This window comes from Rhinolophus sinicus, linkage group LG15, assembly GCF_036562045.2.
Source record: "Rhinolophus sinicus isolate RSC01 linkage group LG15, ASM3656204v1, whole genome shotgun sequence".
Lineage (NCBI taxonomy): Eukaryota > Metazoa > Chordata > Mammalia > Chiroptera > Rhinolophidae > Rhinolophus > Rhinolophus sinicus.
The window spans coordinates 3333978-3344237 of NC_133764.1; positions in this window are offsets into that span (position 1 = coordinate 3333978).

Below are 10260 nucleotides of genomic sequence, written 5' to 3' on the forward strand. Positions count from 1 at the left end.
TATAATTTTCTTCTTTGGCAAGACTTAAAATATAGCTACCTGCTCTCAGGTGGGTAGTGGTTTCTCCTTTGACACAAGGAGTCTTGTTCCTTGAATGATGATGTGGACTCCTGTGACATTAGCAAAGCATTAATGTGCTCCCCTGCCTCAGGTGAAAGTCAAGCCTGGCTAAGTGCCAGGCTGTCATATAGGCAGTAGGAAGAAACACCTCATGGCTAGAGCTGGGGTTATGCAAAGTTGCCAGCATCCAATTTAGTTCATATTCTTATTGGGCCATCTAATTCCCCAGTGCCAACTTTCAGGATTATCTTGTTGCCCTCCCCAAAGTTTTGTCCATGACCTTTTAAATATAAAATCCGGGTTGATATAGTTTTAAAAAATGACATTGCAACTTTGGAGGGTAAACCCTAAAGAGATGATTAACTGACGTCAAGGACAATAAACTACCGCTTGTTTCAACATGTAGTAAAATACCCATTTTCTACAACTCCTAAACCATGAAATAAGGGCTAATAATTTCTCTCCTAATCCAACTACAGTAGCATGAGTTCCCCGTCCTCACCAGCAGGCTGTCACTTTTCCGTAGCACTGAGAAGGCAAATGCAGGACATGAACAGTAATGACAAGAAGCCAAACATATGTATGTTTTACCAGAACTTCCAAGTACCTAGAAAGAACAGAACAGATGGGATTAGACTTCAAAAGGGGTGCTGGAAAGCCACTTCCTTCCCTTCAATTTATCCGATAACTCAGAGTTGCTCTGCAAATTGCACTGGGAAGAACCGCAGTGATGTTTACACAAAAGTGGAAACTCGGCTTCCCTGTGTGCAGACTCTTCTCTCCTTCTCAGTGCTTTGCCCTTGAGGACTTCACACAATGAAACTGAAGAGTTTCAGGCTAGTTAAACCATCCACACAAACCATTTTGTTCCTCTGCCTAGTGATTTAGCAGCCAACCTCATGGGATGAGTGTACAGAGGTGGTGGGGAAAGTTCTCATTTACACTTTGTTGTGTTTCTTCACCTGGGCATCTAACAGATGTGTGTAAGTTTCTGAAACTTCCACCACACATCTGAAGAAAATATGAAAATAAGTAAGGAGTAAACAGTGGAGCAGAAAGACAGGTTTCAGAAGAAAGTGGGAAAAGGCTTTTGAAAAGAATTTGAAAGCAGGGAGAAGAAAGAAAGAATGCAAAAAGAGTCACTCAGCTGCTCAGGATGGAGGTCTCAGAAGAGGCGAGCCTGGGTCTGCCTATTCATCTAGCAGGACGCAACGAAGACACAGATAAGGGAGAGTTTGGTAAGAGGCCCAGACCAAGAACAAATAGCCTTGTTGGCAATCCAGGGACAAAAAAGGAGATGTACAGGGAAAGTATGATGCATCTGTGGTGTGACTTGACAAATTTATTGCAGAAATCGCTTGTTTAAGTTTCTCTACCACAAAGCAGCCAAGAAACAAAAATGTCGAGATCTTCATTCCTACAATTATTTTCCAAACTGGAAGTGTAAAATAAGTATCCAAGGGAAGAGAAACATCCCGAGGGTTATTTTACAATGAACTGCCACTGAGGAAACTGTCATAGTGCTTTCAAATTAGTGTTAGGCTCAAGGTGGCAATCTGAATGAAAAGGCCAGGACTTCGGGGTTTTTTTTTTTTAAATAATGCCAGCAATCCCAGGACTCTTTCTCCCCCACAAAGAATAAAGCAACAGGTAAGGCTTCAACCAATAGCAGTGTTCAAGTGTTGTGCTTCTGTATGTAGGTCCAACGGTTCATGATGTGGCCACGTCACTACAGTTTTTTGACCAACACAGTAGAGTTCCTCAGGGATTGCTGGATTACCAGAAATGGCCAATGATTGGGTAAGAGGCCTAATGGACCCATTAAAAATTTCAGCCCCAGTTAGAAATTAGGTATCAAAATAAATAAATAAATAAATAAATCACCCCTTATGTAATTTCCAACCTCGAGACACTGACATGTTTTAACCATCACCTGTGCCACTGAATATCATGGGAGAATTTCCCTAGAGTGTCTGCAAAACTTACAAGTGAGAGTGTTTAAGCAGACTGTTTTCTACTTAATCCTGGAAGAAAACCCATCAACACCAGCAATGACATGAACAATTCTTGGGTCTCCAAACTATTACCAATGAATAAAACATTAGATTTCTTCATCCTTTAGTTATCTCCTGTAACTCTTCTCTCTAGATCTAAAGTTAAGCAGGCGTAAGCTTCTGGAATTCCACACTGAATTGACTGGTCCACTGATTCCTTCGTATCGTGGGTCCCCAATCTATCAGTACTCTGGACTGTGCTAAATAAATATGTAGTGACCTAGGGATGGAAAGAAATTCTACAGAGGTTCCCTTGCTTTTATCCTTTCAAAGGCTGGCTAAGACTAAAAGTAAAATAATCGCCTGAGGCAGTAAATACCATAAAGAGATAGCAAAACTTGAATTTGCCCCTTCCTTATCTAGCAGTGGTCAACTAATGAACCCAATAATCAGGAAAAAAATCTGAGTCAGAAATGTTTAGAACTGGAAATTGACCTTAGGGATCACCTAATTTAATTCCTTCACCCTTCAATGGAAAAATCACTTCCTCTTACAAGAATTGCTCCCAGTTCTTCCACTCATAGTCTGGAATGTTTGTCCCCGGAAGGGGAGAGACTTAGAAGAAGTCTGCTGTGGTTTCAATTAGGTCCTCAGGAGGGTGAGCCACCTTAGATGGTCATCCACTTACAAGCAGCTTTATGACCCCTCCAAGCCTCTCACGACCCATCACAGTGGTAAACTATTATTTATTGTCCTCCGTGTTCAGTGCCTCGCTCTGAAAGAGGATTACACATTCCTGCCGATTAAATACAGGCTGGCAATGTGACCTGCTTTAGCCAGTAAATGTGAGTGGCCAAGCAGAAATATTAAAAATTGGCACATGCCACGTCCTCTTTTCTTTCTGCTATGAGATCGACAATGTTCTAGATGGGGAGGGGCTGCACCACCAACTGGGATCTTTGAAGATGTTTTAGAACAGAGCTGCAATTGACTCTTACTGGATATGCAGCATGAATAACATATAAAACTTTGTTTTTGTAAGCCTTTGAAATTTTGAGGTTACCACGGCATAACTTAGCCTCTCTTGACTGATGCACCCCCTTCCTAGGTGAACCAAAAAGTTTATTAAAAAGCAACTAAGGTGACAATATAAGGGTAGCTTTAGCATAATTACAATTTTATCTGGAGGACAGTAAGAATATTAGGTTTACCTATGGAAAGATAGCTAGCAGGGTATCAAGGCAATGTCTGACTCAACTTTTAGCATCTCATAGAACATCTTAATTAAGCCAAATTCCTACTATATTACAATGCAATGAAACCATTATGGTTAAGTTGAGGGTGTACATAAGATTTCTAAAGCCTCATTTAATTCAAAGTCCAAGCTGACAGCCATAATTTTAGGAAGTTAGCATTTTTATGATGAATAAAGGAATGTAATATAATACAGGATGTAAATAACGAAAATTAAACAAGTCAGGGTAATCCTGGAACAGGAAGTCAACAATAACAGTAACATTTCAAATAAAATCTTGAGAATTTTAACTCATAACTAATCACAGAACTAGAAGACAGAAGTCCACCGGGGCAGGTCAAGTGTAATGCTGATAATACTAGAATTTAGACAAAAAAATGTCAAACCAAATGTCATGGGAAAAACTCAAAGGCCCTTCTTGTTTAGGGTATTTTAACTATATAAAAAACAAAAATAGAAACACAAGGAAAGAAAATGGAAATACCTCCTCAGGTACAAACATTTAATAGCTCTGATTATCAATCTATATATTTACCACAAAAAAATTCTAATAGTACAATTCTAAAGTTTTAATGGAAGCATTCAACACTAATTACCCCATTTTCCTTAATGATAAAATGCATGAATAACTTAGATCAGCAAAGTTATGCTACAGTGTGGAAAGGCAAGTTAATTCACTAAGCAAAGGCACCTATCTGCCCAAGCAGGCTTTGCTCAACTCATTCACTCACTAAGAATGAATGGACATGCTCTCAGCTCTGAGAAGTTCATCGTAAATAAACCAGCATCCGAACACTGAAATACTTCCCCCTTCCTGGTCTTCAGCAAGGCCTGGATTACATTTACAAGAGCTGATGGCTTCTTTTTTACCCCTTCCGAGCCAGGCACAAAATTTTGGAGACCAGTGCCTATGTATTTTTATTTCGTTTACACTATTCCCTTCCTTCAATCCCAGCTACACTTACCATTGTCTCATACAGCTAAACTGGGGTGGGGTGGGGTTGGAGTCTGCCCCACTGTTCATATAAAAACAGGCAGTGTGGGATAGTAGTTATAAATCCCAGTTGCCAGCTGTGACTATTAATTTACTTTTCTGTATTTCAGTTTCCTGAAAAATACACTGCTGGGTGCTGGTGAGAATGATCAATAACACATGAAAGTAATTCAGAGCCTGATAAGGGGCTGTACTTTACAAATGCACCTATCTTAAACTCTACAGAGCAAAACCAAGGTCCAAGCTGACTGCCTGCATTCAGCAAAATTTGACCCTGAATAAATACTTCCTGACAACAGTTTTAAAAGATCATTTCTAACAGGTGAATGTGAGCATGTGGAAAAACCCCACAATGCACTTTGGCTTTTGCTTGTAAGAGGTGAAGAACAAGATGAAGATGTCAAGACATTTGGGGGGGCGGAGGGAGGGAGTACATCTACTATCAAACAATGGGAAAGCAAAGGCCGACTACACTCCATTAGATCTGAGAAAAGAGCCTCTCCACATCATTGCTGGTTCTATACACTGCTACTAGGTAGCGTTTATAGGTCACATTTATCTTATTTTAATTACTAATACACTAATTTTACTAAGTTGGGTCAAATGCTTTTCAACAGTGCAGGAAATACTTAAAGCTGGTTACCAGCTTCCACAGATTCTTGAAAACATTTTGTCCTAAGTGGTTTCTGTAGAGATAATCCCCACCTTGTAAACTTGCCTCCCACTGGGCGATGAGATTAAGGTGATGGACTGTCGATCAACTAGGTCCAAGGCCTGGATGGCTGAGGAGCCAAAGAGAAACTTGAGCCTAGGAAACAGAAAGGCCTTAGATAAGATTGCCAGACTCAAATTCACCTCAGTAACCTGGCCCAAAGGATCACTATCCGCATTTAAAAAAAATTCATTTTGGTTTGGAAAAAAGATAACAAAACCCATGTAATCAACACCCCAGAATAAATGTTAACGAGTTGATTACAGATAAAGACCACTTTTTACTTCCTATTCTTCTTCCCAACTTCCCTTCATTCCTGAGACAACCGCAAGCATTTGTTGGTTTCCTTCCTGTTAATGGTTTTATATGTTATTATACATATTATGTGTGTCATGCGGGGGACCCTGCTCGCTCCGCCATTTGTCATGCGAGGCGGCCTGCGGGGTCTCTAGTCCCGCTCCCCACATAAGAACACAGGATGTGGCTAGGCCAAAAAGGAACACCCACGGAGCCATAGATAGTGGAGTCATACCACTATAGTCTCACTGGAGGCTGAAGTCACACGACCTGCAACCTGCTGTCCACTTTTCTGCCTGCCAACGGACTCTCGACTCTCTCGACTCTCCAACCCACGCAGCTGCGGCAGTTATATCAGTGGCTAATTGGCTAATTTCCATTTTACATTATTATAAATAATACCCAATTATCCCTGTGCATGTCCCTTAGTGCACATATATAAGAATTTTTCCTGGTTATATAAGTAATAGCAGAATTTTTGGGTCTTAGGATATGTACATTTTCTGCTTTTAATAGGTGTTGCCAATAGCTTTCTACAGTGGAAACAGCACTCCCACCAGCACTGTATTACAGTTCTATTTTCTCCACATCTTCACCAACACCAGTATTATCAGACTTTTTCATGTTTGACCATCTGATGGGTATTAAATTTGTACTTTTTTTCTTTGCACTTCTTTTTTTTATTATTAGTTTCAGGTGTACATTAAATTTGTACTTTTTGATTAGTAGTAAAGGCTATTCAGCTGTTAATGACATCAGAAAAAATCTGTTACGTGGGGAAAAAGCTGTATGTTTATAACTCTCAATCATGTTAAAACTTTTTTCTTAAAAAAAAAAAAAGACAATTATCTCAAAATAAAACTTTTTAAAAAAAGGCAATGAACTAAAACGTAACAGTGATGGGCTGGCCCAGTGGCTCAGGCGGTCGGAGCTCCATGCACCTAACTCCGAAGGCTGCCAGTCTGATTCCCATATGGGCCAGTGGGCTCTCAACCACAAGTTTGCCGGTTCGATTCCTCGACTCCCGCAAGGGATAGTGGGCTGTGCCCCCTGCAACTAACAACGGCACCTGGACCTGGAGCTGAGCTGTGCCTTCCACAACTAAGATTGAAAGGACAACAACTTGACTTGGAAAAAGTCCTGGAAGTACACACTGTTCCCCAATAAAGTCCTGTTCCCCTTCCCCAATAAAATCTTAAAATTTAACAGTGATTATCACTGAGTGGTATGATTGTTGATGCTTTTTATGTTTTATTTTCCAAGAACTTTTTTTTTTTTTTACAAGTATAGGTTATTTTTATCTGGAAAATAAAAATCCAGTTATTTAACTGGAAAATAAAATGAGTGTAAATTGGAGTTAATCTGAAAAGTTAATGTTTTAAAGAACCCATATGATCTGACACAAAATAAAAACTAAGACTTCAAAATTAAAATGTTCAACTTCTTCATTTTCCAACAAACTAGTCTCTTTATACAATAAACTATTGGAATGGGAAGAGTTTTTCAATTTTTTAACATTAAACATACAGAGATTATCTATGGACAAATAAAAATAAAAAAATAAAATTTGGCGATAACTCAGAGATCATCAGTTAACTAAAACTGGATCTAACAAAAAATTTTCCACGTGCCTTGTCCACCTTGTAACATATTGTGAACATCTCCTGAAGGCAATATTTTTCTATGTCACTTTTAATGGTTAAAAAGAATTCCACTGTAAAGATGAATTACTTCTATTTTTCCCAAATTCTATTTTTGGATAATTAGAGTTTATTAAGTCTAATCTGAATTAGATTGTTCCCAGTGTGGCTACTTTTTTTTAACTACTGTAAACAATATGGATGAATGTGTTCATTGTAAAATCTTTATGAACATCCATGATTACTTCCTTGGGACACATTAGTAGAATTCTGGGTCAAAAAAGATGTATGTTTTAAAGCTCCTATTGCCTATTGCCAGATTAACTCCCAATTTACACTCCTACCAGCAGGGTATCAATTATCCTTTTCTTCATGTTCTTCCCAACGTCTGGAACTTTCTTACCAACATCTTTTCTGTGGTGGCCAGTTTTATAGATGGAAAGTTACCTCATTATTTTAATTTGTATTTTTCTGATCACTAGTAAAATTTACCTTTTGTTTTCAAAGTTTTGGGTAATTTGCTTTCTTTTTTTGGTCTATTTTCCTTGTTTTAAAAGTTTTTTTCAAATAATGTATAATCTTTGTAAAAACAAACAGAGAAAAGGTTAAAGCCCTTCTCTAAATTCTACCTCCATCTTTCCTCCGAAGATAATCACTAGTATAGGTTGGTGTATATACCCTTCTGGACTTTTAAATGTAAGTGTATATACCAATTAAATGTCATTTATTCCTAAGTAGCTTTCACTTTTTTGTAATTATATTTTTGAACTTTGTGTATGAAGGAAAACCATTTTTAATTTCCATATTAAAAAAAAAACTATATTCTTCTGTTTTTACAAAAAGTAGTTATATCATCTACAAACAATGATAACTGTCTTTCCTTGCAGATAGGTATACTTCTAATTTCTTTTTTTATGTGTATGGCAGCTACAACTTCTAGAGCAATGTTAAACAAAAGTGACACATAGGACAATGTGGGAATGCCTTGTACAATAAATATGGTTTGGGCTATTCACTTGAAACAGGTTTTTAATAATCACGTCAATAAAATATTGTTCCTAGTTTAGTAAGACTATTTTTAAAACCCCAGAGTTGATAATGAAATGATTTGGCTTTTAAAACATGTGAACAGCTAAAAATCCCCAAATACAACAGGATATATACTTACGATACTTACGATAATAGATGCTCATCAGGAACTGTATGGAAAGAAAATTAATCATATTAAACCAGTGACCACAAACATAAAAATCTTTAAAAGGGTATAACAAAAAAGACTTTTGTGGGAGATGGTGAGTTGAGCCTATGTATTTCATTTTACTTTTTCCCAATATTCCACTAAACAACAACAGATTTCTTCCTTGTTTAAAGCATAAACTCCCAAGGAAAGACAGGGAGAAACAACAGCTAAGATACACTGGAAAATAATTTACAAGACCTGAGAAAACGTAATTCTAAGCTAGCAATAATGAGAGCCAAGCAGCAACCTGATTTACACTCGAGTTCACTATACCCCCTCCCACCCCACAAAAAACCCCCTCAGAAATTGGTGGCACCAGATAGCTCTGGAGGTAGAGATGAAGCAGGGGGACTAAAATAAGAAAGACTCTTTGAAAGTTAAGTTTAAGAAGCTAGAAGTTAGTGGAATAATGCTTTTAGACGGCTTTAGAAATATTACTTCCAACATATAATTCAATACTTAACCGAACTACCAATTGAGTCTGGGGAGAGAAAAAGAACTTTTTCAGACATGCAAAGCCTCAAAAAGTACATCTCATGTACTTTTCTTCAGGAAGCTACTAGAGTATGTGCTCTATAAAATAAAGTAGTAAACCGAGAAAAAGAAATTGTAGGACATACTAAACATAAAGTTCAATATTGGTAAAGGGAATTCACAGGATAATAATGGTGAAGGGAGATCTCAGGAGACAGCCTGAAGGGCAGCTAGTCCATGTTAGAGCAAGTCAGAAGGCTCTAGGAGAGACTTCTACAGGAAAATGAAACTGATAAAACATATTCATCTGAAGATCTTAAGTTGACATTTAGAACAGATAAAGAGTTTGAGGTTGAATTAGGGATAAATACATAGAAAACTAAACGAGCAAATAAACACAACCACAACAGCTGTCACTCCAGGGAAAATTAAAAGTTATACAGGAAAGGAAAAGTAATTAGAGCTTCCTATATGGCTCAGTTGCAACTAGATTTTACTTCATCATACAAGTGGAAACTCAGAATCTTGATCTAAAAAAGTTACCATTGAAGGATGGGGATCAGGAAGAGTGTATGACTATCTACAACAAGATTTTTAAATAGCAGGAAACAGTTCTGCTGAAAAAACATGAATCAATGGCAGCGGCCCATTCTGTCTGAGCCATGAGCACAGGGACATGTCTTCAAAATTGTCATGGTGTATGGATTAATACATTCAGACACAGAGCCCACTTATGGCAACCACTGTTTGAGCTGACAACAGATTGACTTTTCTCCTATGCTCTTTGGGATCAGAACATGTTTGAATACCTGGCTGGCCTAATCTTTTAAGCATATATATTGTGTTTTAACTGAAATGAGAAAAAAAGTTGGCTTACTCTTCTCAAGCCTTTAAAAACAGTAACTCAACATAAACCCTTTCAAAGTGCAGTCCTTTTTAAAACAAAAGCCATCCAAGGGAATAAGCAGCGGGAATTTTGAGGCCTAATCTGCTACTTATTAAACGTCCGTTTTCACATTGGTTGAGTTCAATGACCACTGCCATTGATTCATGTTTTTTCAGCAGAACTATTTCCTGCTATTTAAAAATCTTGTTGTAGATAGTCATACACTCTTCCTCTTCCTGATCCCCATCCTTCAATGGTAACTTTTTTAGATCAAGATTCTGAATTTACACTTGTATGATGAAGTAACATCTAGTCGCAGCTGAGTTCAATTAGTCTATGCATTAGCTTAGAAGCATTCTCTTAATACTAGTTATGCTGTGAACACATCTTGAGATCGTGTTGGTGAGCATGGTCACAGAGCATCCTCTGCTGGTGAGAAAAAAAAAGGTACTTTCACAATATCCAAATTTACTCGTCATTGCCTATGCATTTGGGTTTTGTGGCCCTAACATATGTATTTACTGAACAAACTGCCTGAGAGGATTAATTTTAAAGTTAACATAAGATTTTGAGAAAAAAAGATTACATGCAAGTTTAATAACTTAAAAATGTACTTTTCTATAAGCGCCTGTAGTCTCCCGTTCCTTCCACCCTTCCCGGGCCAGGGCCCCTTCTCACGTGTTTTCTGCGAGCGCTCAGCACACTTCC